Genomic DNA, 11,215 nt, shown 5'->3' on the forward strand with positions numbered 1-11,215 from the left:
TATCACCACCTAGAATCTTCATCTACAAAGTTTTCCTCTAAATCGGATGAGTAAATTTTCACCAAATTTTGCGCTTTTAGTTTAATCTCAGATTCTGACAAATTTTTGTGAACAAGAAAACCGAAATTATCGTACAAATCACTGTAAGCTTTACGCCTTTTAGTCATTTCTGAAATTAATACATCTAAAATGGCGTAATACGTTCCTGATATTTCCTGACAAAACGTGACTAACATTTTATTAAAAAAGTATTAAATCATTTTTTTTCTATTAGTAAACATTTAACCTACTTTGCAAATTTATTTATAAATAATTTCAAAAGATTTACTTTTGACAATGTTAATTTCCTTCACTTAAGTTATCATAGTAGTATCATGAAAACTATGAAGCTATTTGTAGTATAAATATTTCTTGTAATTAATCTCACTATCAATTTCACTGTTTTCTTTGCTGGTTTGTTGTTGTATTGTTGACGTGAAGTGCTTACCTTTACATAGTTATCGATCGAACTAATTATAATGGTACGTATTATCGATATCAACTACAATATCGGCAGTATGTCGGTATTGCAGATAAAGTTCGATAAACAAATTTGTAAATTAAAATCCATATTAATAAAAATGTTAAAAAAAATATGCCAGAAAATTTTAGCATATATTTTGAAAAGAGGGGAGGAGTGGAGGAAGGAGGGAAGGGCCCCGAAAACGGCTGTGCCTAGGGCCTACGAAAGGTATAATCCGGCTCTGTAAACATGAGGTTATAATGTCATGCTGTTTTTACTAATCTTGCATGTAATATTGAAGATCAAACAATAATACTTATGTACATACTTACAAAGCCTCCTAGAGAGGCTTTGCCTATACTCACTATGGGGTGCAATTCAACTGCAACATTGACTGTCGTAAGACTGGGGAAATCTTAACTTTCGCAATGCATGATGAGAAATCTCGTAAGTTTCAATTCAACTGAAACACGTCGAAAATGACAAATCGGTCTTAAGACTGGTAGTTCGTCCGACTTAACCTAACACCTTATTTTTACTCTTATTTCTGCAAACAAAAAAGTATGCATAATTTTCTTTTTCCTGCTGAACTGAAATAAAACGTATGAGTTTTTTGGCTTTATGTGTGCATATTAAACTCTTCTCTTGTATGTAAAGTTTATTTGATTATTTTTTATATCTTGGTCAAAAGTTGTTTGCGTTATGTTTTGAACTAAAGCTATTATCAAATATAATTTTTTCTTAAAAGTACACGTTTCATACGGAAAGTCATTTATTTGGTAACAAAGAGAATAATTTTACGAAATTTAGTTAAAATTGTATCAATACACATTTTGTTATCTTGTTAATGTGCACTTATAAATTATGCTTATTTTTTATTGATATGCTTACTGATGATCTATTTGAGTTCTTAGGTTCATAAAATTTTAATCCCATTGATTCTTGGTTTATAATAAGTGTTATCCATTTTAATTGTTAATAACTTTTTAACTCTATATCTTTTTACATTTAACTGTTGCTGATATTTAATACTACAAAATGCAATAAATTTTTACCCTTTGAACTAAAAATAACTTTTTTCATTGTTTTTTTTTACTGTTTATTTTTGTAGAAAAGTTGGTTTTGTATAAAAATATATTTATTAAAATCCTATCATAAAACATGTTAAACAATTTTAGAAATACAGTTACTGATTTTTTAAACTTATATGTTCATTAAAAATATGGGGTTATTTCCGTATAATGATCTGTCATGCCAACTACAATTACTAAGGTGCCAAATAGTTTAAAACTTGCAAATTTTTGTTAAAAAAAAAACATGTCGTATGCGGGGGTGGCTATGAGTTATACCTTTAGAGTTGCTCCCTTTCTGTGATGTTTTTTTTCTCGTGGGTCGCTGCCCAGAAGTCGCCAAGAATTGGCAATCATTCTGCCACAGATCACGATATGGAAATCTCCCAAAAAATATTTGCTTTGTGTTAAAAAATTTTCGATTGTAAATTTTTTTAAAAAATAATTTTGACTGCAGAGTTAGTGTTAAAATTTTTTATAATTGTAATTAATTTAGTTGAACTTGAATACATGAATTATTTTGACATCAGGTTTTATAAAATTAATTTAAAAATTATGTGCAAGAACTTTGAAAAATATGACAAATTTCTCTGTTTTATGTCTAAATAAACATATCTTATAAGTATATTTGTCTATCAAATATTTATGTAGGCATTGAGCTTTTTTTTTCCTATTGAGTTAATTGAATTCACCTAATGAAAAAAAAAAACATATATTTTATGTGAATTATCTTAATCTATGCATATGTATGTATGTAGTTAAAGTATCTGATAAGTAAAAAGAATTTCAGTTATGTAAAGATAATTTCGTTGATATATATTACAAAACAATTAGATTGGAAGATGTAGTTATACCCTTAGGCTTTTTGGCGATCGTTGTTGGCAGGATCAAGTACTGATAAAGAAATATTTTTAAAAGCAACTTTCTGTGCTTTTTTCTTTTTTTAAAAAAAAGAAATTGGATTAACTATTAAAATTTTTTGCCAGTGAATTGTTTTTGTGAACTTATTTTTTTGCAGACATAACTGCTGTTTATGGATGTAAACTTCAAAGAATTTAGGAAGTTAAATTGCATACAAGCTTGGTAATTTATGCTTTTGTGATGGTGTAATTAAAAATTGCCATACACTAGCAGAAATTTGTTGGCTTGTTTTAAAACATCCAGGAGTGATTGAAGACCAGGATACAATTATTGCCTGTTTCTGAAGTTGAATAGACTGTCTTTTATTGTTAGGTAAGAGTGCTTATAATTGATTCAAATAATTACTTACATTTTTAAATCCTAATTAATAAAAAATAATTGCAGATATGCAATTAGTTTTTATTAATTAGGATTTATAGGTCTATTTATTGGGTTATATTAAATGAATTGTATTTAGTTGATGGCTTGTTTCATATGTGTATCAAAAACTTTCAAATACTGTGATCAAATTTTAAATTACCTTATAACATGTATGCAAAATTTATGTATTGTATTCACACTTACAAAGAGCATACTACTAATTTCCATAAATAAGTGCTGTTAAGTATGAGTACTTAAAACAAATCTTGGATAATATAGTTACCAATTGTAAATTTATAAAATAGAAATAATCTTAAGAATTTATAATGGTGAATTTTAACTCTTAATGTTGAATAATAACATAAAATTTTTTAAAAAGAAAAGCAACTCGGAAGTTTTTTTTTAACATTCTGAACTCAAAATCATGGAAAAATTAAATGAGCATTTTCAAGCGCATTTTTAAAAAATGAAACTTGAAAATTTTTAACAGAATTATTTTCATATTTTGATAGCTATTCCTCTTTGGATTTACTTAAATAAATTTGGGTTAAGAAATTAGCTCTTGTAATTCTATTACTAAATGTTTTTTTTTCTTGTTTTAAAAAAAGACAAGTGGTGAAAACCAAATTAATTTCTAAAATTACCATTGGTATTAATATTTGTAATGAAAATTTCACTAATTGAGAAAAAATTTAAAGTTATATTAGGTAAATAGGATTCAGAAGCAGTCTGTCTTTTATTGTTAGATAAATGTTGAAATAAATTGAAATTTATAATTTTTTTAAATTTTCAATTCTTGCAGATTAGCATAAAGTAGTTATTAACCCCTTAACGATCGGGTAATTTTCAAGAAAACGGTCATAAAAGTGCCTATTTTTCTTATCCAATCACAAATGCACGCATTTGATTAGTGCTGGCATCTAGTTTAAAGTAAACTAACAATCTACAATTACCATAAAAATATCCTGATACTACTATCTGGTGTGTAAAAAGAGAAATATAATGTTTTCCGGGCAAAAGAAATGAATTAGTTTTATTCTTATTGGAGCGTTACTACTCAACACTGCAGCCCGGAAATATCACGGGAGCGAGAAATAGAGGGCGAAACCTCACCCCGTCATTTTAGCGGGAGCGAGAAGGAAGGTGTTAAATATGGTTTTTAAGTCAATTTGTTTAGATACATAAAATAACTTGCATATAACACTTAGGCTATCGGGATACATATTTCTCACAAAAAAGATCAATAATATTTAACAAATTTTAAAATCTATTGAGTACTGACCTACTGATTCAAAGTCTCTCATAATATGATTACATCTAAATTTGACTAACTTCAAAATATCTGTTAAATGCAATTTTATTCTAAACCGAAAATCCAGTTTCAAAAATAACATAAATTTAGTCAAAGAGTTAATAAGTTAAAAATTTTACTTTTCTGAATAATGATTAGTAGTATTGAATTATAGTCTTTACATAATTAAGAGTTATTCATAGAGTTTAAATGTTATAGCGTAGCATTGTGAATTTACATTAAAGAAATAGTTTGAAATATATAACTTTGATTTATATTTTGAAGTGTTGAATTTGGAATGAACTGAGAGTTTGAAAACATTAACATCATATTTTCTAGTTATTAAATAGTTTCTGTAACAGAGCGTGATAGTAATAATTATGCCTATGCAACTTATAGAGAATGAACGTTCACTCATTTAGCATGGATTAAGGAAATCTGAATTCATACACAAACGAAAAGTTTTATCTAGTGGGTGTCTTCGAAGTGCCATTTCATGATGACCAAGGGCGCCGGCAGAATAATATAAAAGGGGGCGCAACCCTCTAACAAACTACCCTCCCCTCCCCCCGAAAAAAAATTTTATATTCTGCTATTACATTTTGTTTTGTTATTACATATACTTTCATCTGTTCATTTTTTCAAGATACATTTCTTCATTGTTAGCAAGATATTTAAAAAAAAGTACGAATTTCTTGTACATGCAAATTTTGCCCAGAGGTGATCGCGCTGGCATAGCTACTGACTTTGAAACACAAATAACTACAAACAGTAGTTTCGTATACTAACGTGTTTGTGCACGCTTAACATTGGTATTTATTGTGCCGATGCAGTTTTACAGTTGCGAGAAGTCAGTTTGTGTTATACACCTTTGTTAAACTGAATAACTAATAGAAAATATAATATTATTTACATTTTATTAAATGAAATTTAAAAATATAGCTTACGACATTTACACCGGCGCTATTGGGTTTCATTGCCTTTAACACATGTTTTTAATTGTCAAGCGTTATTGTTAATCCACTTTTAACTGATCACCACCACTGTCATTTGGCGAAATTTTACTGTAACTTTAGTTTTTAGAGAAATTTTATTGTAATAATTTTACTTTTATCTCCCTGGGGTGGGTCGGAGTTCAACCTACTTTAAAAATATAGCTTAGATATCTGCCAAGTTTATGAATGCTCAGTGTGCATAAGAAAAGAATCAAAGATGACTCAGAATTCAATGAAAAAGTTATAAACAGATTTGGACAGCAAACAAGACGATTACAATTCTTGTTTGATTAAACAATTTTTTAATTGTTATGTATCAATAATTACTTAATTATTTGTTTTTCCATAAAAAGATGTTTAATAAAAAAAAAATTAAAAAAAATTTTCTGTATCTCTTTAATTGTTTAAAAAAAAAAGCCAGGGGGGTGCGAGTGCACCCCCTTGCACCCCGCTGCCGGCGCCCTTGATGATGACCATTTTTTAAAAATAAGCATTATGGCTGATACACTGAGCGCACCTTATATGTAGTATAGGAGTATAGAAAAGTTAGAAATTTCAAAAGCCAGTATATTATGTTAGGGAAGCGTAACAAAACTGCATTTTGTTTTTCCAATTTTTTATTCTTATTTATTCATTTTTCTTTAAAAAATTTTCATAGTTATTTTCAATTATTTTTAATTTATTATCTAAAAAATTAAAGTGGTCTAAAGTTTGTTTTTTTATTTAAAAAGAAGCTTGAAGCACTGATAGCAACTTTGAGGAATCAACTATAATGTGGAAGTATATTTTTACTAAATTAAGTTCGAGCTTTTTTGTTCAATTTATAATAGTATTCATTTGAAAATAAAGTGCTTTGAATCATATTAAAGGATTATTTAAAGTTTTTTTTCCCAAAAATTATTTCTCTTGAAGTTTATTTATGCTGAATGACGGACAGGCTAACTTAATGTGATAAAAATAGATATATAATATGCACAAGATAAATTAAAATATGCTGATAAGCTTATACTCATGAATGTCATTAAGAGTAAGAATTTGTTAATTAAACAATTTCACACTCAACTAACATACAGTTAGTCAATAAATTCTGCGTACGGACTGATTATTAAATTAAAAAAGCACTTAAACATCAAAGAAGCATTTTAATCAGTTTGATTTTTTTCCTGTAAAAGCTACAATCGTAAGCTACAATAAAGAGCAAAAATAAAAATGCAATATTTTAAAAACTTTTTCAAAAAAAAATTTTTACGAAAAAAACACAGCAATACACTCTAATAAAGTTTGCGTACACTTAAGAAAAAAATGAAAAATAAAAGTTTTTAGCGTTATTTTAATATTTTGTTGCGTACCCTTTATTTTTTAAAACAGCTTGCAGACGTCTAAGCATTATTGACTGGACTAGTTTCTGTGTATCATCTGACGTAAATTTCGCCCATTCTTCCTTTAATTTGCATATTAACTCATTTCGGGAAGTAATATTGTGTTGTCGAATTCGTTTGTCCAATTTTGCCTACAAATGTTCAATCGAGTTAAGGTCTGGTGACTGTGGAGGAGTTGGTAATTGTCGCGGAGTGTGATAGAGAAGATATTCCTTCACGATTTTAGCAGTATGTTTAGGGTCGTTGTCTTGTTGGAAAATAAAGGTATTAGAATAGGTTTAAATTTCGAGCACTTTCTGGTAGTTTTCTTCAAAATATCCAAATAAACATACCTGTCCATGACTTTATCAATAATATGCAAATTTCCAACTCCATTCGAAGACATACACCCCCATACCATCACTCCACCAGCTTCATGTTTAACAGTTGGATTTAAATTTCTCAGATTCAGTTCTGTTCCCGGTTTTCTCCATAAGGGTGGCCATTGATTTTAAATATTGTAAATTTACTTTCATCAGACCAAATTATGCTGTTCCAATAATCTGTCGAGGAGTACAAATTAAGTTTTTACAAAAGCAATTCTTTTCATTCGATTCGTCTTAGAAATGTATAGCTAAGACCTAGATTTGCGTCGTGATAATTTGCCTTTCGCAGTACTTTTCTTACAGTTTCAGGGGAAATTTCTTTATTGCTTGTTTAAAAAATATCTTTTGTTATACTTACAGCAGAAAGTTTAGGATTTTGTTTAATTCACAAGGTAGTTCTGAATAACTCTTTGCACACTAGAATGAGGCCTCCCAACTATTTTACCAATATAGCGAAGAGTTTTACCTTCATCTCTCAATTTTATAATTAACTGTCTTGTAGCTAAAGGAATTTCCTTATTAAGTGACATTTTCGTCAAAGAAAATAGCACTAGCATCTTCCCATTAACTCGAAAATAGATTTGAAGCTCAATGACCTTGAAAGTGTAATCCGATTCGCATTCTCAAGTTTGAAGTTTAAAATTAAGATAAGAAATTCCCCGCCCTTTCTGGCTTGTACGCAAACTTTATTGGCCTTGATTTTTGTCCAATTATCTTTTAAAAATTAGTCTGCATAAATTATTGGGCATGAAAATATTTTTGTCAAATAATTTTAAAGTTACTAACTGACGTTAAAGATTTAAAATAATAAAATTTTAAAAAACCGTTTTTTTCGCACTTTAAATTCGAGTTTGATATTACTTTTGTTAATGTACGCAGACTTTTTTGACTAACTGTATATATATATATACAAATTACATTTCGCGTATGGACATGATTCATATAAAAATTTGTATTAAAGTAGTATTATATAAAGTAGAACGCGATTCACGATTCATTACTTCACATGTGTTTCAAATCTTATTTTCAGCTACTCATATTGATGCGATTGTATTCATGTGGTNTGTCAGAAAATAAATAAAAAACTTACCTAATTAATGAAGAAACTTTTCTTTATAAATTCTTTTCAATAATAGATTGCGTTCAGAACAAGGTTACGACGGCGATCACGAAGTTAATCCCATTGAAAATAATCTACAAGAAACGATTTCAAATCGCGAAGGTGCGAAAACGAACATGTGATATAACGATATAAGGTCTCAAAAGTGATTCTGATTCTACCGCTCATCAGTCAAGGCCGTCTCAACATAACGAAACAATATCGTCTTCCACAGCGCGAGTTGGCATCGGAACGTAAGAGAAAGTCCTTGCGTGTATCGCTATATCGTTATATCGTCTTCTTCACTCGACGGCTTAAATCACATTTCTGATGTATCGCTTGGAATGAAAGTTGCTGTATCGGTTTGCCGATATAGGCGTTAAATCGATATGTCGCGATATATCGATTTATAGCCCAGTCCTAGTGAAGAGGAAAATAAATTTGTCACAGTTCCAAGAATTACATCGCGTGAAAATAAAGTTGGCACTGTGCCAAGAGATATCGTGGTAGCACTTTGGTGGCCACACTGAAATGGGATCACCGGCCATTCCCAAATCTTGATTGAGAAGAAAAATAAATATGGCATAGTGCCAAGAAAAAAGATCAGACAGGAACTAGTTGCCTTTCACGAAACTTCTACACATTTCACCTTCACATCAATTTTTATAAATACACATATAAAACAGGTAAAATTGTGTTGTTAAAAGATGATCGAACTATGAAAGAAAAAAATACACGTTTAAAAGCTCCAGAGCCCCAAATCTGTGAGCATCCCAATCGGTTTCAGAGCAACGCAATGGATTTAGAAGCATCACAAATCTCACGCAGCTGGAGCTTTTCCAAATGGTCACAACACATGGATTCGGAAAAATTGAACGTGCGCATTGACAAGGCTGTTTATCAGTCATTGTCCTCGGTTCTGCAGAGCAATTTTTGGAGTGCGCTACTTTGGGGGTTGTATGGATACCCGAGGATACATTCATACCGTTGACCTCACAGCGGCACCATATTATGAAGGTCAAAAAGTAAATAGGTGAAAAAAGGTATATTTAAGTCAGAGGAAGATAATTTTTGTTTGAGGCCCGATAAAATATAGATATTATTAGGCTATATTATAACGAGAGGTCCGATTTAAGCCTCGTTTTTAACATTTTTCTTTCAATGGAATGAAAAAAAAAGTTATATAATGATTTCTTTATTTTATTTCGTCACCTTTCAGTTACATTTTAATTTTTTTTTTTATCCCGATTAGCATATAAAAATGATGGTGGAGATAACGCATTGATGGGTTAAGTAGCTTGAAATACTGAAAGAAGCATGATGAAAAAATGGTAGCCATTAAAAAAGAAATAACGAAAATTGCCTTTATTTTTGGCATTTAAACGAAAAAAAACAGTGAATGAAATTTTAGAAAAGGTTAAATTTTTGTACGGACAGCACACCTGGCTTTCTTGCTGAAGGTAGACACGCGGTGTTCCGAGCGTTCAAGCTTATCTGAGTTGCGTTTTTTGCGAAACTCGAACGGCGTGTCGCCAATTCAAATATTCATGACATACATCATTCAAGGTATCCCCATAATGGTGGGGAGACCTTGACGATTAGTTGACGATCACCGTAGCTAAATAAGCGACAATTTTGTTATTTCTTCATCGTAATATGTAGGTGCGTTTTGGAGAAAACGCCAAAATAAGCGAATTTAGAAATTCGGGATTGTTTTGATTGCGCCAATACATCTTTCCAAAAAATTGTCATTTCACATTTCTTCGTATACAGGATTGATTTCCTCTTGCGCCGTCCGTTAACCTTAAACTACGTAGAATGGCTGGTTCGATGATCATGCTTTTCCACTTTAACAAATAGTTTCTGGGTAAAAGTGTTTCGACCATATATACCTCCAAATTTTTTTTAAAAATCTCTATGCCAGAAAACCCATTAAAATATCCTCTGCTCTAATTTGTTTAAGCTTAGGAACTTTACCATTAAGATTGAGTCTTGAAAGTAAACCATTCTCGCAACAGTCTGTTGTGAACCGTGGAATCATGTTGGATAAGGCTCCACAATTTCTTGACCAACGGCTTGATTGTGACAATGTGGTCAGTATTGCGCACAGGTCGCTTTCACTTCCCATACAAGCTTTTTGAGTGAGCTTCAAGCCGCCACTAGGGATCGAAACCTAGTTCTTCACGATGACAGTTTAATGCCGTAACCACTGAACCAGGGCGGCTCAGGATTGGGTATTAGAACGTGAAATTTTTTTATTAAATCAAAAGTTATTAGATTGTTTGATTCTTTTTAGCGTGTGATAAAGTTTTTTAGGCATTTTCAAAAAATTAATTGTAATTTAAACAATCCAAGTATTGAAATAAAGAGTTCTATTTCCGAGCTAACCTTTTGAATATTGTGGTGGCTCACAAAAAATATGTCAGTACTAAGAAGGAGATGAAATGCACTTTAAATTATTCTTATACGCATTTAAATGATTCCAAATAGCCCTGCAGTCCCGAAAAGAAAAGAACTTTTTCATCATCACTGAATGCTCATTTGTAAATTGAGCTTTTTCCTTTTCAGTAACAATGATAATTTTTTCTTAAAACTCTGATTTATTTTAAAGTGCAACTTGATTTAGCCTACGTAAAATATAATTTAAACTGTTGTAGGGTAAACTAACCAGTGAAGGAACACTTAAGCTTCGTTTGCCTTTCAAAAAATCATATTAATTTCAAAATTCGTAGTTTTAGTTAAATGACAGTGTCAACATATTTGTTACTAATTGCAAATTATGTAAAAAAAATTGTAGAGAACTTACATAATACTGTTTTAAAGTTTTGAAGGTTCAAATAATAAGTAGTAAGAAGACCAAGAGAAGGAACAGCTCTTACCAGTGAATGAACACCCAGTAATGGAACACTTAATTTTGGTTATTTTTTAATGCTCTTTATGAATTTATAAGCCATACAAATATTTAAAAACAAGCCTATTCTTGAAATTATAACATATAAATACTTGGAAAATGTTAACTGTTTTTTGTAATAATCAATTGAAAATTAAAGTGTCAACATATTAACACATACTGTTTATTCACTGGGAAATCTATACCCAGTAAAGGAACATGTCTGTTACCTCACTGGTTAGAAGTTGTTTTTCGTATTTTTAACATACTTTTGAAGCGGAACATCCCTAAAGGTACAAGAAAACTAAAGTTTATCTTTTATTTTCATTAACTTAGAAAAAAA

Source organism: Parasteatoda tepidariorum, chromosome 1 (assembly GCF_043381705.1).
Source record: "Parasteatoda tepidariorum isolate YZ-2023 chromosome 1, CAS_Ptep_4.0, whole genome shotgun sequence".
NCBI lineage: Eukaryota > Metazoa > Arthropoda > Arachnida > Araneae > Theridiidae > Parasteatoda > Parasteatoda tepidariorum.